At 35.5% G+C, this 25,336-nt stretch overlaps 2 protein-coding genes across 4 annotated transcripts in view; one reads left to right on the top strand and one right to left on the bottom strand.

Annotated features, from left to right (window-relative positions):
- Positions 1–7,668, bottom strand: part of LOC135200074 (DNA repair protein Rev1-like) — a 690,203-nt gene extending 682,535 nt beyond the window's left edge. Inside the window, exons 1-2 of the mRNA XM_064228361.1 lie at positions 7,427–7,668; positions 2,823–2,918 (exon numbers count right to left, since the gene is read on the bottom strand). The gene's annotated coding sequence lies outside the window, so the exon portion shown is untranslated. The remainder of the gene's footprint in view (positions 1–2,822; positions 2,919–7,426) is intronic.
- A 129-nt stretch (positions 7,669–7,797) lies between these two features.
- LOC135200070 (protein glass-like) overlaps positions 7,798–25,336 on the top strand; it is a 1,678,662-nt gene continuing 1,661,123 nt past the window's right edge. For 2 of the 3 annotated variants that reach the window (XM_064228351.1, XM_064228350.1), the window contains exons 1-3: positions 7,798–7,903; positions 17,674–17,736; positions 19,136–19,158. The gene's annotated coding sequence lies outside the window, so the exon portion shown is untranslated. The remainder of the gene's footprint in view (positions 7,904–17,673; positions 17,737–19,135; positions 19,159–25,336) is intronic. The other variant, XM_064228352.1, reaches the window with a different exon arrangement.

Genomic DNA, 25,336 nt, shown 5'->3' with positions numbered 1-25,336 from the left:
AAATCTTACTTCAAACAGCTTTTATATTTGCTTCCATTAATATCGTTTATTCCGACTGAGAAAATGAGAATGATTACATATCACATATAATTATATATTATTATATATAGATATATATATATATATATATATATAATATATATATATTAATTATTATTATTATGATAAATTTTGCCTACCCGTTTCCAAATATTGCACTCAAGATGCTTAAGGCATCTTCCGTTTATCAAGGTAGTTAAAGAGTTGTATGACCCGGATAAATCACAACAATGATATACGTAAGATGAACATCTTATGGGGCAAAAATTAAATAATTCTTAATTCTAACATTATTAATTCATCCTAGAATATAGGTTTCCATGCTGAAAGAGGTATTTGTTAAAAAAAAAAAAAAAAAAAAAAAAAAAAAAAAAAAACTTCTTTCAACCATAGGGAGGGGAGGGAGGGGAGGGGGAGGGGAGGGGAGGGGAGAGAGAGAGAGAGAGAAGAGAGAGAGAGAGTTCATACCCACGATCATGTTCATGATCTTAATGTTACACAAAGAGCAAACTAAACAGCTGCCTTTGGTTTAACAACCGTTATGCTCGTCGTATATTATCTATTAATGCAAAAGCAAATGGTTTCACCTTTTAGCAAGCCACAGAAGCAAGCGACGGGTGGAAAAAGAACGGAAGCTAACTAGAGATGTGCTACCTCCTGCAGAGATTCAGTGTAAAAAGCACAATAGAGGTGACTAACATAAATAATTTAAACACGTCGATCTGTCCTACAGTGTCAACTTTCGCAAGGAAGGTTAACAAATTTCTAAACTGCATCCCAGCCCCCAACTCCCTATTCACACCTTCATCCGACGAGATTTATTCTATGGGAATTCCTTCAGTTCATTACATGTTTGGCAACGAAATAGCCTCAAGTAGGTCAAATGGACACTGCAAAAAATGGGGAGGGTCTTCTGATGGTTTTCACCCTGGAGAGAAACTAAAGGGTCACCCCGGGAATCAATCAAAGTTGCAGGAATCTCAAAAGATCGAAGCAGGGTGTCTGGTCCAAAACTCGGCTAGCTCTTATGAAAGACCTACAACACTAGTGGTCACGGCCAAAACAAGTGTGTATGCCCCACACTTAGCTTTTTAAAGTATTTAATGCTATCTTTATCCCCACGCCCTACTCCTAAACCAAAGGGATTTAGGCTACATTCCAAAGTAGAACCGACGTCTATACTATAACACAAGCAAACCATATTAACGTTCAAGGTGGCAATCATAAAACTAAAAGTTGTACCACGCCTAAGGTCGACAGCAAAAATGTTCACCACACAGATAGATTCCACCGGTGAAGTCAAGCAACACTCCGTTAGAACTTCAATGGTCGACCATTAATAAAACCAATGAAGGCCACACGGCTTTGGGACAGTGAAGTGAAGCTGGTAACCTCAGAGTCAAAGTATATAGGGTCTGCTCAACTCGGCAGGGGGGCAGAGCTAATACTGTGACGTCACAAGAGTGACACTGCCCGTGCTTCTCCATTGAATTACTTGAAGAAGCTTTAGTTTTTATACATTTAATCCATATTGCATGTTTTTTTTTTTTTTATAAAATCTTGATAAAATCTGTGAAGAGGTCACATGCTTGATGTTTTTTAATACCCATTCAAAGTATATAGGGTCTGCTCAACTCGGCAGTGGGGACGGAGTTAATACTGTGACGTCACAAGAGTAACAATTCCCGTGCTTTTCCATTGAATTACTTAAAGAACTCTTAGTATTTATACATTTAATCCATATCGCATGGTGTTTTTCATAAAATCTTGATGATAAAATCTGTAGAGAGGTCACATATCTGAATTTTTTAATACCCATTCTCTCATTTAGTCACCAAGCCTTGTTTTATTGCACAAAATATACCAGTTAGAACACGCACAGCTACCTCAGCTTTCTTCATATGTTTATTCTTTACTTATTTATTTACTTACCTATATACTGGTTTGCTGTACTCTCTTCATTTTTTATAACATGACAATTCTCTCTCTCTCTCTCTCTCTCTCTCTCAGGTAGTAATATTATCAAGATTTTATATAATTCTTAAGAAATGAATTTAGTTCTGTCACTGTGTTCATACCTCACTTTGAAAAGCAACTTTTTTTATGGTAAAGGTTAAAATGATAGATTAATTATATTTTCCAAATCTTGTTATGAATACTTATTGTTATGCAATAAATACAAAGAAAATGTTGATACAGGCTGCGTAAAAAATGGCAGTTGCATTTGCACGACTTGACCACAAAAAAGAAAACAATATCAAAAGTACAAGAATTACTTCATATACGATATAAGGTATCAAAGGAATAAATGATGAAAATGTTACAGGGAACACATTCCCAAAAAATTTCTCATTAGCACTTCATATCACATAAATATACTTCCGAACACATAAGTTTACATACAACACAGACTGTAACATAAAGGTATTAATTATACATGCCTCAAACGATTATAATATTTTCGAAAAAAGTACAAAAAGGTATTCGTCAGTCTGGCTGGATGTATCTGATGACGTTTTACAAGGGGCGGGGCTAGATTTCAGATCTCCCGCGAACGCTTAATTTTTTATAATTTTTGCGTGCGTAGTTAATTATTTCAGCAAGTCTTTGGGTTTGAGATTGCTAGACCTATCTCCCCCTGCAATGCGAGACTGACTAACAGTCGACTACTTATAGACCAAATTTACTGCTCAGGCCAAATGAATAAGTATATCTGGAATAAACGGAAAATGTCTAAATACAACATAACTGAAAACCCCTTTACGGATCATCTAATCACTCACCTTTCTTCATCGACGTGGCAGGGAAAGACTTGCGGGATGACTCAATAGCTTCAAGGCCTTTTTCTTCGCCAATACATATACGTAGATAACGCGAATCTGGAAAAAGAAAGTGAATTATATTACGAGTTCGTGTTTATGATGAGCTAATACTTTCTGCAGTCAATAGTGGATTGCGCTGAAATGTTTCGAAAAAATAAATATATTAAAAGTAAAGATGGGTTAGTAACGAGGTAATAGTATTTTCTACAAACTGACGGACTAGTTAGAAAAAGTTCACTTATATTTCATACCGATTAAATAATTGTTAAGCGAGGGTGATGCGTGCATATATATAGTATTATATATATATATATATATATATATATAGACAGCAGAAAATGAAGATCAATAAAGCACAGGAGTGAAATTTAAAATTCCATGGGATTAACAACGAAATTTTATTGCCCATAGATGAACACGATAACAGAGGGTTTGGGTGAAATATTTCAAAAGCAGTGTAATAAAGGAATGACGCACAATAAATTTTGGAAAAAAAGATACCCGTTAAGATTTTCAATTATGTTCAAAATGGTAGGTTCACACCGATATATAATCTCGTTATTTAACTAATAAAGAACCTGTAACAGAATGGAAACAAAAATAAAAAAAATTTACCAACAGAAGGCTCACAAGGAGAGAGAGAGAGAGAGAGAGAGAGAGAGAGAGAGAGAGAGAGAGAGAGAATTATGAAAAATATATTCTGCCGACATATATCCAAGGCATCAAACCTTTCACTCTCTCTCATCATGCAAATACGTGCATGATCTACTTACGGGTAAAACTAAAACTGGACTAAAATCCCTTCAATCTTGTATGAATTGACATGAGAAGTCAACTGTGACGAGACAGATGATCACCCTTCATGTACATACATGCATCATGGTCTAGCTTTAGACTACCTTTACCTAAAATCCCCTAAAACCTAAAAGGAGGAACTGCAATCATAATATAACTGACATTTATTTTTAGTTTGAAATTCTCGGTTTAAATCGCATATCTTGGTGTCGTCTAAATGGCTTTATAGTGGAGTATGCACGAGAAGGAAGGCTTGATTAAAATCTATGTTATAGCAAAGGCACCAAAGACTAAAGGGCAATTTCTCTTCATGCACATATAAGCATTGAAGCGAACGGCTGTATTAGTAACCTGAAATTCCTTCAACACTACAGGAGGAATCGCAATGACAAGGTAAGGGTGACAGACCAACTGATGGCTAGACAGCTGGATGGATGGACAGACAGACGGATGAACTAACGGAGGGAAAACTTCATTACTGAAGTACTCTTGTTAATTACAAATTCTTTTAATTCAAAATTATAACGAAAGCTGAAGTTGCGTACAGACATACAAACTGATGGATGATATCCATTCTAGCACATCTGTGTGTGATGGCGTATCTTTGTTACAGGGTTTATTGAAATAGCCTCAACCATTGAGATAGCGGTATTATAACAAGTGTGACAGAAACAGTAGTGAAACACTGACGGACAGAAACCTGTGCGATCTCACTTAAGGCACATCTATGCATGGTGGTCTACCTTTGTACCAAGTATGAATGATATCCTTTCATCCACGTAAGAGTAGCGATATCAAGGCAAGTGTAACTGACACATTAACAAACCGATGGATGACTCCGAGCACACAGATGCATGATAAACTACGTTTGCACCAAGTTGGACTAAATTACTTTTAACTGCGGAGGCGTTGTACTGTGTGTATGTGACAAACATATTAACGGCAGACAAACAGCTAGACAAGCAGAATTCACAAGACAATGGGGGCGGGGTGGGGTCGGAGTTATATGCCCCCCCTATACACCCCTGTCTTTGCTGCCATAAAGCTAATCACAGCCAATTCCTCTAATCTTGAAAACGTACTTACACATACGTACGCCACACCCTACCCTGTGGTAGGGGTGTAAGAATACTACCACCGTAGGTCTTGCGTGTCGTAAAAGGCGACTAGAGGACAGCTGCTGCCTTGCAGTCTTACTTTTTTAGTAAAAGGCTAGGCCTACCGCCAATAACCGTGGAAACTGCTGCCTTGCAGTCTTACTTTTTTAGTAAAAGGCTAGGCCCACCGCCAATAACCGTGGAAACTGCTGCCTTGCAGTCTTACTATTAAGTAAAAGGCTAGGCCCACCGCCAATAACCGTGGAAACTACTGCCTTGCAGGTGGACTTTTTATTCAAAGGAGAGGCCCACCGACAATACCTAACTGTGGTTAATAACAGCAAGGGCATGCGGTCGTAAAACCCTTTTGCCAAATAATAAATCATGCCTGATGTTGTAAGGAAAGGTGCATCAGGCAACCAACTCATTAGTGTAGGGATAACGGTGGGAAAGAAGACATACGTACGCCACACACACTACACACACACACACACACATATTATAATATATATATATATATATATTATATATATATATATTATATATATATATATTATGTATATATATATATATATATATACACACACACACACACCACCCCACATATATATATATATATATATATATATCTACATATATCTATATGTGTGTATGTATTAAGTACACATGTGCGTGCGCACGTGTGTATAGATGAAGAGAAGTCTGAATGAACCAATTTCAAAGTAAACTGTAATTGAAGAGACCCTGTCCAAAGTAAATACGGGACGAGCTACATACAATATTTTGAAGACTGCTTTATGTGGCCTATGAGTGAGAGGAAAGGTATAGTGTAAGCTAAGAGAGGCTGAGGAAGTTACTACTGAGGATGTAAGAAGGCAAAGTGGTTGGCGAATGGAAATACACCAGGAGCTGAGAATATTAAGTGAGAGATGCTTCCATACGGAGAACGCGGCTAACTCCAATACGAAGAGTGCGACCAAGTGGCTAATGTGGATTGTAAGGTGTCTGAATGGGGTTAATGGTTCTGATGCAACCTAAAAGGTAAAGGTGTCAGGTGACTTAACATACTAATGAAAGTTAGAATGTACCGGCATCCTTAGTTATACTTGGTTATGTACTATAGGCCTAGTCGTTCTTTCCTTTCACAAAAGAAAAAACTGGTTTCTTACTGGGGTGACAGATATATATATATATATATATATATATATATATATATATATAATATATATAATATTCAAGTGAATAGTGCGCATGAATATTTACTACTCGTATGTCTTGCAACACATAACTGGACGAACAAAACTCAAAACTAGGTAATAAAAAGTTATATTACGCAAACATGACTACGAGAGAGAGAAGAGAAAATCTGTAACCTCTCAGTTACTACGGTAAAACATTTGGACGTATAGTATATGAATACTATACATCAACCTAATTTACGTTTACAGCAAGCTTCGTTTATTTCACAGGTCCTGATGTATACATGCAATTTCGAAACTTGAAACACATCATCACAACAAGTGAAAGACATCTCTTGTTTATACAGAAATTATTACATAGTATACGCTATCATTAGCCGGTTTCTATAAATATAAAACTAGTTCAATGTTGTTCAGCATTCAGTTAACATCCACTCACGGACCACGTTCACTTTGATTTTTGTTTACTGCATTTGAACTTAATATTTACCGTTCACTTTTGAGCATTCTGCTGTTACGAATGAGTAAAATGTCAGGAGCGACTGCAGAGTAGGTGGTCAGGGATACTGTAGGCATTTCTGTAGTATGCACTGCTGTAGGAACATGACCTAACCAGTCTTAACTTTACCTAAACTAACTTCACTTCGGACACAGCGTCCCCCTGGCCCCTTCCCCCAAAAGTAATTCGGACCCAAGTGGTAGGCTACTCTAGGCCTAGTAAGCATTTTAGGGGGAACGTGACCTAACCAGACTTACCTTTACATAGCCTAACAGCGGACGCCGTGTCCTAACCTAGCCGTAAGAGGGAGGGGTGGGGGGGAGGCTCATCGTACCCCTGGACCTCCCAAGTAATTTGTGACCTGAGCGATTGCAGAAGGGGTCAGGGTTTGCCCAGTAGTCTCTTCTGTAGACGGCTTTACAGGGGGAATATGGCGTAACCGGACTTACCTTATCAAACCCAGCCGCAGACGTCCATTCCTAACCTGGGGGAGGGTACCTTCGCCCTCCTGGACCATTAAGTAATTCGTGACCTTTCACTCTTCATTCTGCCCAGGGAGGAATTAAAGTAATAGAAATCGTATACAATAAAGTGGCCTACTTAAGCTATAGTTTACACTATAGGCCTAAAAGTTGTGGCAGCCATATGCATCCACGGAATGAGGCATTTCATGGTACAATTTACGTCCACAAATTACAGTCAGGAATATGGATTTAAAAAAAAAAATCACATTACTCCTGCGGCGGATGTAAATATTTTCTTGTTTAATTCCAAACTACGTGACACTCTTAGTGGTGTTACCGACTACTATGCTAAACACTTGGTGGCCGTTCCTTGCTGCAAATGTGATGCAGACTTATACAGTGTAATACAATCGACCTTACTCATTCCTAACTACAGGAGGCTGTTGTCTTCGAAATTTTCTATTATGTATTAAAAGTGGATAGTAACACAAAATATTGCTATTTACAATACCTGCAATGTTCTCGAAGTTGCTACCAACGGCCATTCCCGCCAATAGTTAGGGCACTTTTAAAACACGCTCACTAAAAAAAAATCGAACACTATTTTTCTCGCTACACAGAAATCGATATGTCCAAGTAGAATACCACCAGATAAACCGTAACCCCCGCTCAATAAACAACGCTCGGCGACTAAAAACGAAACTGGCGTAATTAGAAGCCAAACCGCACCAGACGTAACTCCCTTGTCCCTTCCCTTCTTGAAACCCACACATAAAAGAATCATGATGACGTCACTGGAAACAGGTGACAACTCATCATGACGTGGCAGCTGCTGATTGGCTAAGGCATGATCGCGCTTTTTATTTTTTTGTCTCAATTGTCTTATTTCAGCGAGTGCCATCGTTGGAGCGAAGGTGGTCGAGTGTTGTTCGTGACCTGAGTGTCCATCACTGTTGTTATATTAATTAAGTGTTTGTGGAAGTGTTCGGTAAGTTATTTTTTCTTATTATTAACTTTTCGTGGTGATCATATCTTGATATTGTGCTAATCAAGGAGCTTGTTAGGGCTTGAAAATACGATATGACTCTGAAATCAGACTATCGATTGTGGCTCCCATTTTTCCTAACACAATTTTGTTTTTCCCTTTAGATTTATTAACATTTTGTGATGCTGATGATTCTGTATTTGTTTTTGAGTTGCAAATATGAATCATATATGGCAAATGTGGTCGCATTTTGTAATTAGGTTTACATTGCAACGGAAGTTTCTAGGCCTAGGCTGATGTTGGCTTACACAAAAAAAGCCTTAATGATGCTTTGTTAGTGGTCACGTGTAGGACCACTGTTGATGGATTGACAGTATTCCACAGAATTTGCAGTTCTGGGAAGTAATTCCGTAGGATTACAGGTATTTATTAATATTTATTAATAACTTGGGTATTTGTAAAAGCATGTACTGATGAACTGGTAGCAGGTAACCTGAACCATTTAAACTGGTAGTCGGTGAACTAGACCTGTGTTTATGAAGTCAAAGGAAAAAACTTGGTTACCAGAACGTGAATATGTCCATATGTATTGACTTGTTTAGTAATGTTATTGCTAAATACCTGACAAGTCACAAGGTAACACATACTACGATTTAACTAATGTTTAGGAAATTCGTAAGGTAGTCTGGTACCGATGGTATAAAGTATACACCCGTTACAGTAGGCCTAGTACATGACTGTATCAACTTCGCTTAAGGATTACGTCTTAATTACTGCCATTACCTCCTGAACTTGTTAAATGGAACAAGGAAAGGAAACGTAGGTGATAAATCGAAAACACGAGCTAAATTAGTTTTACCGTAATAAGATCTCCCTCCTTACGTGAAGCAATGTTGCTTGTTCGAACAATAAAAATCCTTGACAATTCATTGCATATGAAATCTAGCGGTTCGAGAATGGTTATGAATGTCCTATTTTTACGGGCCAAGGCATTCAAGTTGATGAAATAAGATTGTCATATTCAGCAACCTTACAATACACGAAATATCCTGGCATTTGTGCTTTTCCCGCCAAGCAAGAGGTAATGGCGGTGGAGAGTCCATTCATTTGTTCGGCGCTCTCATCTTACGCAGGTCAAAACGTATTTTCTTTGGGAGACATTTTGTGCAGCGCATTAAAAAAAAAATGCCATTTGAAAATACGAGTGCCATTACATAAGTGCAGTATGATTAGCGGAAGTTAGACGCTGATTTATCCTTGAAGATTCAGTAAAAGGCAGCGATTAGGTGGAGTGTGTTACTTCCACCCAAGTCCACCGAACCGGTTACTCTCCGCTCCCCCCACGAGTCGAGAGAAGCCTCCCTCCCCGTAGTTACTCTGTCTTGGTTCGTTCAGGTAATGTCAGATGCCCACAAATGAACGTCGTTTATTTCATTTCTCATCCTAGAAATCTTTGTGGTTATTGGTGTAAATTATTTCCTTATTAAGAATTATTGTTGCACTTGAATTATATAGGCTAATAAAATAAAACTGAAGAATAAGAGTGGTATCCTTGAACAAAGGCACAGTTATCTATATGGGTTGACGGATGAAAAAACCACCAAACGTAAGATTTACCAAGCGGGCCATTGTAGTACAGGCATTACATTATATCGTCTTCATTATTATTATCGTTATCATCTGAAACGTCATTACTCTGCTTTAGAGCTTATAGGCCTATCTTGACGTTCTTTTTTTCGAGTGGTATCAGTTACTTGCTTAGTTTGAAAATTGTACCCCATACTTTTTCTCTCCAAGTTAACAATAAGGATTGTTAGTCTTGATCCATTTTAATTTTGAGTGCTGTGCGTCAGGATTGAATGTTGGTAACGATTGCATTTGTGATAAACAGTTTTACCAACTCCCCCCACCCCCCAACCTCCCCTCTTATGTAGGACATATATGTTAAGACACCGTATATTTGAATTATTGTATAAAAAGATTTTTTTGACAACAAGAAAGGCGTTAACAAGTCATTCTGCCCTGGGATTGAAAATTGGAATGAGGCCGCTACCCCCAAGGTATATAGAATTAGGGATATACCTTGGCTACCCCTACACCGGTCGTGAAGTGCATGAGAATTTCGCTAACAGAACGAAATTTGCTCTATTTAACAACACATTGGTACATAATTTGAGATGGCAGAATGGGTGATATCAAGAAAATCAATTGCCTTTGCCCTAATTGTTGTGTTATACCTTAGTTCAATAGTGAATGAATACAACATAATGAATAATACTTTAAATATGATGGGGGAGGAAATGGGCTGCAGATTAAACGATTGCTTAACATCTCGATTATTCAGTAGGTGATCCAGCAGATTTGCCCCTGTACATTAGAATTTATTCATACGTTACAAAAGAAAAAAAAAATCATGGGCAGTTTTCTCGAGAACTGACAATCTCTTAAGACTGATTTGTTTTACGTTACCATGAAGATGGCTGCTTCCAACTTAGAGAAGGTAACCTTGGCGGATTAAGTTAGCGAAAAGAACGTTTTGGTAATAGGACCTTCAAAGGCTTCTAATAAAGTCACTGGAAAGAGTGAGTGTTAATGGAAGATGTTAATAACGGTTCCGATGGAATCCGTCGAGTAGAAGACGAGATGGTAGAAGATGCTGCAACACTAGAGAGTGCGAACTGAACCTTAAAACTACTATTTGCAATGTTTATGTGAATTTTTAGCTCCAGTCAGTCCTTGATGTAAACTAGTTAAGATGTTTCCCACTTGTAGGACTGCCCTCACCATCTAAAATGTAAGCCTAAATTCGAAAGGCTGTTCAGAATAACAATAATAAATTATATATATATATATATATATATATATATATATATATATATATTGTGAGAGATGAAGTTATGGTTGTCTAATGTGGGAGAAAGGGCGAACGCGCGGTAAATGTGGCTTCTGTATAGGTATGAGATGCGGAAATTTTTCTGAAAAGTTTCATCACTGGATCAGAAGGATCATTTTATTTGTAGCATTTTTTGTTATATATCTGTATCAGTTAAGAGAAACTGACTATATACATGCTGTTTGGTCTTCTATGTAAAGTCTGAAGCAGTCAGTGTGAAGTTGCTTATTTAGTGATATATATATATATATATATATATATATATATATATATATATATATATATATATATAAATTAATCGTCTACGTTGACCTAGGCAGTGAATTGTATATAGCTTCTAGCACTTGGACAACTGTGGTGGCCTAACAAGGTTAAAAAAAAAATGGGGTTGGGGCGTTATTCAGATCGGGAGGGAGCAATGTCTTATGAAAACGCTTGCCAAAAGACTTGCGGAGAACGGGAAGGTGAAACCCTCGTTAAAGAGCGAGCGAAATTAGACTTACAGAAGCACGCACATTACATTCATGACCGTGAGTGAGCTGAAGGGGTGTACAGGGTGGTTTATGTGATCTATGGCGTCTGCTACTGTCTGGCTGTCACGGCGTGGTACCTTCGTTGTCAGCGTACGTGTATAATATATATATATATATATATATATATATATATATATATATATATATATATATATATATATATATATATACTATATATATATATATATATTATATATATGTGTGTGTACGTATTAATGCGATATGTTAGTACATTTTCAATAGTATAGCATGTCTATAAACGTAACTGAATTATGTATGAAAATAAAGGTACTAGATGATAAGCCAAACCCATCTTGGACACAAGGAGGCGAGTGAGGTCTAGTATCATCGAACTGAACTATCCGAATACCGTATAAATGAAAAGTTAAAATTTCCTTTACACCTTGCTTAAATTATACTACAATAATTCGAATTTTTATACTTTCACAGGCATCGTCTTGTCTGAATAAAGCAAGTTGAGATTCGCTAACACGCATAGGCTTGTGTTCCTCATTAAATTGCGCTATGTGGTGTTCCCCATGATTCATACCCGATTTCGTATCCACGCATGTCTACTGAAAGGCGATCACCACATATATTAAAATACTTTTTTAATGAAAAAGTATTGCGTTACCCTGTAATGCTTAAGGTTTTCATGAAGATACTTAGGGAAATACGTTGTTGCAAGTTTCCATTCAGCTAAACATCACATTTTGCTGACATTAACGACATCTGATCCCATCCTTGGTGGACGCATGCTGTTTGCGGTTCCGCATCCGTGTGTTTGGTTATTTGCTGTTGCGCCTTGATAATACCACAAGGGACTCAAATACTGTCAAGTAATGGGTCACACACTAAGCACATGCCGTAAAATTATGCAGCTACGCACATGCATCCGTATACGCAGCGAAATTATTTAGAAGCGCACAGATATTTAATTATGCAAAAACACCCTTATAACAAATACGCTTTGTTTGTAGATACCAGTATAGCATATCACATACATACGCTTGGCACACAAACTTATGCTGTTATTAGCACGAATACAAGTTCACCCGTATCAATTTATAGACCTACTTGTACTATTAAAGTGTTATTTCATTCATATTGTCATTATAAAAATGTATTCACGTACTATATAGACTTATGAGTGTATATGAACTGGAGCATACATGAATTTTATATACAAACAAAATTTTATGTTTATATGTGTACCTAGAAGTTCAGAACCACATGCACACAAAACTATACATGTGTATGTTAATACGTTTAAATCAGACACGTGAGTGTATATATAATATATATATATATATATATATATATATATATATATATATATATAATATATATATGTGTGTGTGTGTATATATATATATATATATATATATATATATATATATATATATATATTCTGTCTGTTTTATACGTAGTATATTCATGTACCCTTGTGTTTAGAAGTGTTTTTTTTTATAGTTGTGCACGCTTGTGCCCATAAACATTTACGTAGACAAGCAGCTATATAACCGAGAACAGTCATTCTTGTCTTGCCGGATATTTCATCGTACCTACCCTGTTGCTATCGGCAGTGATCTTGAACACCAGCTACTGTTGTTAAAGGTCCATCGCTGTATCGGTTGCTGTTAGGATGTTAGTTTGGGTGCCAGTGAGATTTTTATGCTATGGCTGTTCAACTTGTTTGCTCTAGATGTTGAGTTATGGATTTTGCAATGTGCAACAGTTCTCATAGTTACATGTAATATCTGTTTACGGGCAATTGTTGGGACTAGTGCTGCTGTTCCGTACTGGTGATTTTAGTGAATTAAATGTAATTATTTTAATTAAGTTTTTCTCAAGTCTTTTGATTACGATTAACTACATTCCCCGTTTTATTTGGATTGACAATAGCCAAGGAAATCGCAGGTTATTCAGTGTCCTCACAAACCAATGTCTTTGATAAACCATGGTGGGATCCTCTTGTTGGAGACGTTAAGGTCGAAGATTTGAAATATTCATCCGTGAAAATACTGACATTATAAGGTCACAAATGTAACATGGTCAATCGTGGTTTAGGATCTGTTGCAATCGAACAAAGTCGATTGATGTATGATACCCGAAGTCACGTTATCACAATAAGTGAGTCAACTTTGAGGTAAGTTCGTAAATCTCGATGTTGATTAGGCTAAGGTGCTGGTCTAGCTTGCACTTTGCCCCAGTGCCCTACTATTTTTCCCAGGACCCTAGCTCTCAAGGGAAAAATAATTTTGCGTGCACCTCTATACAGTCTTGAGTTATGGACCGAGAATGTGATTGTTTATTGTTAGCTTGTTGTTCGGTTATCCTAGTCATTCACTTGATGTTATGTTCGCTCCTTGAACTGCAAGTTTGTGTATTGCGAATGGGTATATTTTTCCGTTGTTGAATGAAGTACCTGAATTATTATCATTATATTATTATTATTAGAACAGATTATTTTCATTAAGTACTCGTACCAAACATCCCACTTAACTCATAGGAATGGTCCAAGGGATTCATTTATGTATACTAGAGGAATAGTGTTTTATTTTCAAATGATATTGTTCTAGACAAAAGCAATCACAGCCAAGCGACTAGTGCTTGTCTTTTGTGAATTCACGTAGTGCTAATTATTCTTGTTATTTTTCCCAGGTCACAACCGGGTATTACGAGGCGCGAACTTAATGACTTCGTTAATCGTGGATCTACAGTTTTTGTCCCTTGTATAGCTCATTACAGTTCGGTCGTAACTTGATATTTCCACACTAATGAAACTCGGTCATATTTTCATTGTACGTCATGATTAATCCCATTTCACAGTCGTTTTTTATTACTATGAAGCTGCTCTACGGTATTATTCAGTGTTAACAGTTTCAGTGGTTTGAGGAAGTCACTATTTTCTGAGTCTGAGAAACTGGCATCATGAAATGCAGCATTATATACATTATATATATAATCTATATAGTATATATATATATATATATATATATATATATATCTATATATATATATATGTATGTATATACATTTATGAATACATATTTTGCTAATCCGCTGGCATAGTGGTTAGTGTCGTGGCATGCCATCAGATGTCGCCTCTCCATAAGGCGATGGAAAATCATAGGCTCTGTATTGTGATCAGTTACTGCTGCAGTGTTGGGTTTGCGGTGGGAGGTTGCAACCAACATTCTTAGGAAGCTTGAATTTCAAGTCATTGGCCCGTGTATGCTTGCTCCATTTGATTAGGTTTCATCTGCTAAAATAAATAAGTCAATATGTATACATACACACACACACACACACACACATATATATATATATATATATATATATACACACACACATACAATTTTCAACATTGAACCGTCTTTCGTTTTCCGTAACGAGATGGCTTCAAGGAAGTACCCTAGGCAATGTCACTCCCATATTTTAAGCAGTAAAACTTCCTCAACACCGACTACTTCATACATCTATACAGAAGAATCATCATTAGCGTGTTGAGCTTCCTATACACACCAGTGACGTCATTTCAGATTTTTCTTTGGGGGGGAGGGGGCAAAGGTTTAGAATTTATGGTATGAGTGCGGTGACGAGCGAAGCAAGCCCTGTTGCTTTGTTGGGGTCCTGAACATTTTTCACAATCACAACATTCAGAAGGCCTAACTTCTGAAGATTTGTCAGATTCTTGTTTATTTATGTATTTTTTATTTATTTTTATTTTTTATTTTTTTTAGTGAAAAAGCTCGTGGTGCTTTGTTGTGATTGTCTTCTCTTCATGATGGTAGGCCAGTGTACTGTACATAATACAATTACCAAGGCAGGTTAAAATGTTCAGCGGTTGGACTAATTCACTATATAAAATTATTCTACACCACAGAATTGGGCATATAACCGGATTGATGGGCTCATGGCTGACAACTGACGCTCATATGTCTCTTGTATACAATTGGTAAAGGAACGGTTCTCCATAGGATCATAGTTCAGTCGTTGCCTTTTTACAAACTTAAGAATTCTCGTTTAGTAAGAATCTTTCATTCAATGGATTGATTATAGAATGTTCGTTTTGCTAACGTTTTCAACTAATGGCAGGGGGCATTTTTTTCTTTGCTAAACCTCATGAAAAAATAGTGAGATCTAGACAAAATTAGGCAACACTGCTTCTACCTTGTCCAGTCTAATGCACTCCTGACATGCTAGAACGCGATAAAGTTTTGGCCGTTTCAACTAGAGGCTCTTTTCCAGTCTCCATTCCCAAATACACACGCACACACCTTGGAACATCAGTGTCTTGATGGGGGCAAGTGCCACCCAAAATGACGCCCCGGCTCACTCTTATTTTGCACGCTTTTCCACTCTCCCTGTTTATTAAGACCCTTTCTTTCCACTCCTCTTTTATCCCATATATTAATCCTTGTTAGGTCTTCCTCTCCGCTTTCCCCCTAAGTACCTCTGAAATACACATTCTTTTTCACCAATGTTATTATAGTCCTTTCCTTCTACATTACTGAACTATCTCCAGGTACCTGGGTCCATTCTTTCTAATCAGTGTTTATACCACTTCTACAGTTCTTATGCAGCACATGCTACACAAGTAGTTCCTCTAATAAGTTTCGAGCTTCTTTCTGTAATCTACATCATTTTAATACTTTTTCATGAAGTAGGGCTGGCTCAACAGTTCCTCTATAAACTCTCACGTTGGTTTCCAAAAACTCTGGAAGTCTTTTTTTTAGCATAACCTGTTAATACCATCAGCCAGTCCACTCAGCTGTAAATGGGTACCAGCATCTGCGGGAGTCAAGAGTAAGGATATGATGTAAGGAATGCATTCCATTGGAAAATCTTGTGAAACCTAAAGGCTGTAAACATCTGGAGCCAATACCTCAGAGATGAAGATTTATATGGAGAATATAAGCTTTTAGAACTTTGTTACTAAAGACAGTAATATGGTTCTGCTCATAGTTGAAAATTTACAGTAAGTATAACATATAGGACATAGGTGTATTAGCTGTGATGCACCCAGGGTGAGTCTGTGGCTTCCTTCCAGGCTGTGAAATAACCGGGTAATTATTATCAGATGATTGGTTCAGGTGAAGCTGAACTCTGAACTAGCATGATCACTTGTCTAAAGTGACCTATAATGTGATAAAGTATGGACCTTTGTGCTCTGACTAACCAGATGAAACAAGTTAGTGTTGGTCACACCTGTGTTTGATTATGGATAGTTATGATATAACATAGAAACCTTGGTCATCTTTAACAGTGGTACCTAATATGTTAGGTTAGATGAAATACCTCTGCGGTAAGTTCGTTTTGTTATTTTTTGTGCCATTGATGATTATATCGGTTGGTTAGATTTTATTAATAAACCATCACTGTTTGGCGATAACAGTGGATAGGTTGAAAAGGTTACATCAATGAATCCTTCGTTTAGGATAGTTAGGGTAAATAAGTGACTTCCAGGTTAAATTACTTGGTTTTGATTAATACTGCCAGCTCTTCCGTATTGTTGTCTCCTTTTATTTTATAAACGTTGTGGGGAACCTAAGGAGAGTTGCGAATTACAACTCTGTGATCTTATTAAATTAGTTAGTACATGTGCTTGTACTTCTTTTTGTTACCTTTGAAGAGATCAGAGGTAAGTCGTCAAATTAATTAAATCGTGCAGGTCTACAGTTGTGGGTACTGGACCGCGACCTCTGAGTTTGTGTTAATCCATATTTGGCGGATAAATGAATGATTTCATATTTACGTATAAGACTGCTAAAAGGGTAAATGAATTATCGGGAAGGAAATAGTAAATGAGAATTCACAATTTACATAGTTTAATGATAAAATATACAGAACAAGTATTTTGATTACTAAATGACTTTTGATCTCACATTACGAAGTTTCTTATCCATGTTCAGTTAATTAAGGCCAAGTACATTTATGTCTAGGGAATAATCTGATCTAGGTTTTTCATAAATTGCCTTCTCTGATTGTAGCTGTTTTCGTCTTCCTACTGATGATAATCGTATGTCTTTACTCTTGTCTTCCTGCTGATGAATTATAATTCCACTGGAAAGTATCTGTAATTATACGGGGAAATTAGTAAAGGTTAACATTACTATGAAAAACCGAGAAGATAGTGAGATGTTTAAAGTAAGTGCCGGTGAAATTTATCATATTAGTCCTGATCGGTGAAAGGTTAACTATTTTTAATTTTAGGATACCTTGGCCTCGGTTATTTTTTTACGATTTTTTACTATGTCCTAAAACCGTTTTTTTTTTTTTTTCAGGGGAGAACTGTATATTATTTATATATTTATAATTTATTCATTTATTTATTTTTACAGATGTTCAGCGAAAAGGAGCTTCAGCTATAACCTCACAATGGGTGCAGTCTTCAGGAAGATGAGGTTAGTTATTTCACCTTACTGCTAGACAATTAAACCCTTTAAATTCTTTTTCATTTATTACCGTTTCAATACAATGCTTAACATTTTTAAGATTGTTATAGATTTAAAAAATGTCGAGATAATTTCGTTAACTTGGTTAAAACACAGTTTGAATTTCTCCGTACTAGGCTATTGAAATTATGGATAGTCAAGATATCTATAACTCCATTTTGATATCTCCAATAACCCTAGCAAGTACATATATACCGATTATAGATGTACAACTTTTATATAATATACATATATACTATATGTGTATATATGCATATAAAACCTTCATAGTTGCTGATGACAGGGTCTTACAACGTACATTGAGATTTAGCGTTATTCCAGAATGATAGGCATTTTTCCGTGTTGAAGGATTTTTTTTATTTAAGATTGATGTCGAGTTTGACTGAGTTGATGGACAAAAATTATAATATACATAGAATTCTTAGGAAGAATTGAGCCAATGTTTCTAGGTCTCCACTTTTTTATGTATTGTGTACTTCCCGCTTGCCGTAAGAAGCAGAATTGAATGAAAATAGAGCCATAATCTGGTCGAGTGAGAGTGAGGCGGTAGTTGAGAATAAAGCCTGAGAAATAGAATGTAAATTAACGACTTAGGTCATGTCTTCTTTAGCTCATAGAACATTTCCTGATCATCTTTAAGTATTGCCGGGGAAATGAAAACGTACTAAAGCCTTTCAGCGCAATGTGGACGTTTAAGAAATCGTAGTTCTCATGGGGGAAAATGTATGGTAAATAAGTCAGATAATTTCGCTGACATTTAAGAAATCGTAGTTCTCATGGGGGAAAATGTATGGTAACTAAGTCAGATAATTTCGCTGACGTTTAAGAAATCGTAGTTCTCATGGGGGAAAATGTATAGTGACTAAGTCAGATAAATAGAACCTGTTATAACATTTGGATCTTGTACGTGTACCATTACTGTCATGATAACATACTCCACAAAAGTAGAGTTATGTCAGTCAAAGTACGAGAGAATTCCGCAGTAATGCCTGTATTTGAGCTCCCGCTCTTGTATATATATATGTGTGTGTAAGTAACCCGAATCTTAGTCTTCCTTAATAAAAGGCAGACAAGATTTTTGGCAATTTGTTACATAAGTCTTAATTTCATTGTAAAGCGAAAACAACGAAAATTGGAAAAGTGAAGATAGTTTCCCGTTTTGTCTAGAGTTGAACTTGAAGATCTAAGATGGAACTGTCCCATTTTAATGTCTTCAGCGGGGCTTCAGCGCCCCCCAACTCCTCTCTCCACTTATCAGATGTCCCTCTTATTTTAAGCTCAAAAACTGGTTTTATTTTCTAACTTCAAACTCAGACATTTCCACCTAATCCTTTTCTCTTATTCACAGGTACAGTAGCCCATCTTCAAAAGGTAAGTGACTGGAAATGTTTTCAGAATTATTAAAAAATGATTATGCTTGAATTACATAATTATATATTCCTTGATCAAGTAATATATAATTATGAATAAGTACTACTGCATCATCATGCCTGTTTCGGTTCCCCGTGGAATTTTTTAAAATCGAAATTTAACCTTCAATTCATTGACTCGCCAATGAAATTAAGGTTAAATTTAGGAAAGGCTGATTGATTAGACGTGCGAAGTGGGTCATTTTCAAACGAATAAATGAACGATCGAGAGCTCTCGGGCGTCGCATAGTCATTTACCAAGCCCAGCTGAGTCCCGCTCTCAGAAATGCAGGTCGAAAAAGGAAGGCCGTTGGCAGAAGCTGGTTCCAGGACTTCATACCCTGAAATAATTCTCGAAAATGGTTCCGTCACCTGTTCGTGGTAAGTATATATGGAAGATTCGTGCGTTTATTTTGGAATTATCCGTTAGCTTTCAAAATAACTTAATTTCATGATGAATATTGCTTAACATTCTAATATTTTTAGAGTTGACTCTTTAGTTAACACCATGAAATGTTGAAATAAAAAATTCATCCAATTAAATAAGTAATTCATATATTTTCCTTAATTCTTTCCTCCTGAAGTAGTTCTTTGTCGCCCGTCCAGAAGACTGATGTCAGCTAATGCCCTGTTCCTTGATGAAAGTGCTAACAAACAAAAAATTATAATGGGTAAGTAGTTTCTTTTTATTACCTCTGTACAGAATGTAATTACCTAAAGTACTCCCTAGAGTGTCACTGAACTGTAAGTTGCATCTCTAGATAAGAAAGAATTACCTTTATTATAATATATTCAGAATATTGGGCGACTATATATCACAAGTGTCTAGTGAAAGTGAATGGAAAATTTATTTTAAAACATTTTGGTTTGTGTTTTGAAGATAGGTTGCCAGAGAGATCTTTAAACACGCAGTTCTTTTTGAATTTTTCTACTTGAAATACTTTTAATGATTCTGATTGATTGCATATCTTCAGGGCGATGTTAATTAGTGAATGGTACTAAAAATGTATGAATATGTATATTTAGGAGAACTTACAGTCAAAAGTAATATTGAGTGTGTTGTCAGAAGGGATAACGAGGTCTTTATTCTCACTTACAGGCGCGATACTCCATGCTCAACGGGAGGGTAAAGGTGACAGATCGTGCTGTAAGTACGTGTATTAGCTTTACGTTATTTTTTATCGATACTAGTTGAATAATATTTTATGAAATTTCTTTTTTTTTTTTTTTTTTTTTTTTGGGTTTTTTTTTTTTTTTTTTTTTTTTTTTTTTTTTTTTTGGGGGGGGGGGGGGGGGGGGGCAGGATACGGATGTCGCTATGAACTGTATTTGGTATTTTATTTTTGCTCATGCTTAAGAGTACATTGTAAGAGTTATTATCAAACCCAGGTAATCCAGATTTTCTATTTCCATATTTAGATACTTGACCCACGACCCAGAATGTGGAGCACAAGAATTTTAAATTGCTTTCTGCTCGTAAATAGTGCAATTATATGTATGTGTGTATCATAAAATCAACGTAAGAAGGAGAGTAAAAACGGTACTTGGAACAAGAGTATTTTCTTAGTATATTTTACATTTTCAAGTTCACACTTAGTAAAAACATCGTTTACAGAGCTATATATACAAAATTAAGCAGTGGTGGGCGGAGTTATTGTTTCTTGATTCGGGCAGCATGTTCTCCAAACAGAAAGGACAAGGAAGGCGGTTCAACAGATAATCCAGGCCGGAGGTTAAAATTCCGGGTGATGATGGCTTCAATGAATACAGTTTCTAGAAGATTTCTGATAGTCGTTGGCCTTGCAGATTATAGATGACTTATCCCAGTTAATGGCATGGCCTGCCTGAAGCCAATGATCTGAAATGCCATTGTTTGTTAGGCCTCTTGAAACGTGTTGGGAACATTTTTACTTTTTCCATCAGTTTGATGTCTGGCCAATATAAATCTCATTACAATCTTTACAAGGGATACTGTATACAGTATTGTTTGAATTGGACGGACTATTCTTAATTAACTTATTTCTTAAAGTATTGGTATATTTAAATACTAAATGAAAATCAGTAGTTTTTAGGATTGGTATTGCAGATATGAAATTCGGATGAAAAGCTAGGCAGAGAATATTCTTAAGTTCTGTATTGACTCTGGTTGGATTGTAATATATCATCTTTGCGTCATTTTTACACAATTCCAAAAAGATATGAAGGATAACACAATGAATACCCTGTTATGTCAATTTTAAACACATCGTCCACGGATTCAAGGCTACAAATTCTAAGTGCTCTATGATACATACTAGTAAATGTTGATATCTTAATTTGTTTAGAATGGTTTGAATAAAAATGAATATATGATAAATTACTTATTGTTACCTGTACACGTTAAAACAAAAATCAGTATTATTTCTGATAACTAAGACATCAAGAAATGGGATACCATTATTTTCTTCATATTCTATTGTTAATTTTATGGAAGATACAAGATTATTAATTGTATTCAGGAAGTCAGGTATATTTACTTTGTCTTTTAAAATACAAAAATAATCATCTGCATATCTTACCCAAAAAACCTTAGAGAATAGATTCCTTGAAATAAGCCTTGTCTTAAAAAATTCCATGTAGATATTAGAAAGAAGGGGTGGAAGGTGGTTTCCCATAGCCATGCCAAATATTTGTTCATAGAAGTTACCATTGAAGGTGAATTTACAATTTTTAATACAAGGGGTTATAAATTTGATAATGACATTGGTAAGTAATTCTAAATTATACCAATCTAAATGTTGTGATTAATGTAGAGGTAAGTCATCAATAGGTACTTTAGTGAATAAAGATGTCGCATCAAAACCAGTAAGTTTATCTGTATTGGCTAATTCAATACGGGACAGTCTAAGACAGAAATCAATAGAATTTTGTAAATGAAAGTTTGAAGTAGGACCTAAGATGGCTGATAGTAATTTAACTGAATATTTATAGACAGTTCATAATTAATAGAACCGGTTGAGCTGTTAATGGGACGTATATGGAAATCTCTCTCATGGGTTTTGATTAATCTATACAGTAAGGCAGGGATGGGCCAATCGTTGTCACTTTCTCTTTTATAGACCCTAAGTATTTTAGTATGACTTTAATTTTTGCATTGAAACTTTTAATGACGTCAGCTAAGGGGTCGTTCTTTAGTCTTTTGTAAGTGCTAGAGTCAGATCCTAAATTTTCCATTTTTTCAAAATAATTTTTTCTATCCTGTATTACAAAACTATTGGATTTATCAGCTTTAGTGATGTGTACACTTTTATCTTCCCTTGTCATATGAATTGCATTCATAAACCTTTCTGGAAAATTCTCTGTTTTGTTCGGTATTTGATGTGATCCGAAAAAAAGACCTTTCAGTAACTTCATTGAAGATGATATAATTGTGTTTTACTTTTCAAGTTTAGTTATTTCTGAGATGAAGTTCGTACACGATATGTTATCCGTAATCGAGTATGATAATCCGTAGCCTAAAGCGAGTTTTAGTTTTGGGTTTATTCTTTGTTTGAGAGATTCATTACACAGTTCTCTTTATATTGGTTGTAACAATCACTCACTTCAGTAACGGTTATCCAATCATGGACAAAATCTATAATAATTTGAGATTGACGATAAACAAGTTAGTTCACCACCTTGATAAAAATCGAAGACGCATTGAAATAAGTGATTGTAACAACAAATATCAAGAGAATTCTATAATGAAGCTCTCAAACAAAGAATAAACCTAAATCTAAAACTCGCTTTAAGCTACAGATTATCATACTTGATTACGGATAACATATCGGGTACGAACGTCATCTGAGATATAACTAAACTTGAAAAGTAAAAACTAATATGTAATCTTCAGTGAATTTACTAAAAGGTCTTTTTTCGGATTAATTCAAATACCGAACAAAACAGAGAATTTCCCAAAAAGGTTTATAGATGCAATTCATATAACAAGGATAGATAAGTGTTCACATTACTAAAATTGATGAACCCAATAGTTTTTTGATAATGGATAGAAAGAATTATGTTGGAAAATTTATGATCTGACTCTAGCAGTAACAAAAAACTAAAGAACGACCCCCTAGCTGATGTCATAAAAAGTTTCACTGCAAAAACTCCAGTTATGCTAAAATATTTCGTGTCTATAAACGAGAAAATGACAACGATTGGCCCATCCCTGCTTTACTGTATTGATTAATCAAAACCCATAAGAGAGATTTCCTATACGTCCCATCAGCTCAGACGGTTCTATTGCTTATAATTTGTCTAAATATTTGGTTAAATTACTGTCACCCATCTTGGGTCCTATTTCAAACTCTCATTTACAAATTCTGTTGATTTCTGTTCAAGACTGTCCCTTATTGAATTATGCAATACAAATAAACCAACTAGTTTTGATGTGACATCTTTATTCACTTAAGTAACCATTTGATGACTTCTATATCTATCACAACCTTTAGATTTGTATAATTTAGAATTACATACCAATGGCATTATGTAATTGATAACCCTTTGTATAAAAAATTTGTAAATTCACCTTCAATGGTAACTTCTATGAACAAATATCTGGCATGGCTATTTGAAACTCCCTTCCATCCCATCTTTCTAATATCTACAAGGAATATTTTAAGACTAGGATTATGCCAAGGAATCTATTCTCTTAGGTATTTTCGGAAAGATATGTAGATGTATTGTAAAAGGCAATATAATTACACCTGATTACCTGAATACAATAAATAATCTTGTACCTTTCATAAAATTCACAATAGAATATAAAGAAAATAAAGGTATCCCATTTCTAGATGTCATAGTTATCAGAAATAATGCTAATTTTTGTTTTAAAGTTTACAGGTAACAATAAGTAATTTATCATATATTCATTTTTATTCAAACCATGCTAAACAAATTAAGATATCAGCATTTACTAGTATGTATCTTAGAGTACAATTTGTAGCCTTGAATCCTTGGACGATGAGTTTAAAATTATTGACAAAACAAGAGATTCGTTATGTTATCCTTCATATTTTTTGGAATTGTGTAAGAATAAGGCAAAGAAGATATATTACAATCCAACCAGAGGTTAATACAGAACTTAAGAATATTTTCTGTCTAGCTTTTCACCCGAATTTCATATCTGCAATACCAATTCTAAAGACTATTGATATTTATTTAGTATTTACATATAACAATACTTTGAGAAATATGTTAATTAAGAATAGTCCGTCCAATTCAAACAATACTGTATACAGTATCCCTTGTAAAGATTGTAATAAGATCTATAGTGGCCATTAACTAGGATAAGTCATCTATAATCTGCAAGGCCAACGGCTATCAGAAATCTTCATTGCAGCCATCATCACCAGGAATTTTAACCTTTGGCCTTTATTATCTTTTGAACCTCCTTCCCTGTCCTTTCTGTTTGGAGAACATGCTGCCCGAATCAAGAAACTATAACTCCGCCCACCACTGCTTAATTCTGTAAATATAGCTCCGTAAGCCATGTTTTTACTTATTGTGAACTTGAAAATGTAAAATACAATACGAAAGTACTCTTGTTCCAAGCACTATACCTAGACCGTGGTTCCATGTCCCGTTTTTACTGGCCTTCTTACGTGGATTTTATGATATTCTCAAGCACGTAGTCTTTCGTGCTATAATGTATATATATATATATATATATATATATATATATATATATATATATATATATATATACACACACATACATGCATACATACACACACACACACACACACACACACACATATATATATATATAATATATATATATATATAATATATATATATATATATATATATATATATATATATATATATGTATATTATAGGTAAGCAGTTGGGAGAGATGAGAAAAAAACGGTGATATCCAGGTTATGTATAATTCATTCTAGCAATCAATCAATCAATCTCCTTGTAATTTCTCACCTAAATTAATCCTTTGATAGTACAAATAATAACGAAAGACCGGTCATAGCTTGGTCGATATAAAGTTCACCCTTTCAGTTCATAACTTTTATTATGAAATTAGGGTTAAGTTCCGAGAATGGATGAGTTCTTTGCAATCCGTGTTAGTGAATGATGAATCCTTGTTGAATCTCGTCAAGTGG

The sequence above is a fragment of the Macrobrachium nipponense genome, chromosome 26 (assembly GCF_015104395.2).
Source record: "Macrobrachium nipponense isolate FS-2020 chromosome 26, ASM1510439v2, whole genome shotgun sequence".
Lineage (NCBI taxonomy): Eukaryota > Metazoa > Arthropoda > Malacostraca > Decapoda > Palaemonidae > Macrobrachium > Macrobrachium nipponense.
This window is presented reverse-complemented; position numbering and strand designations above follow the sequence as displayed.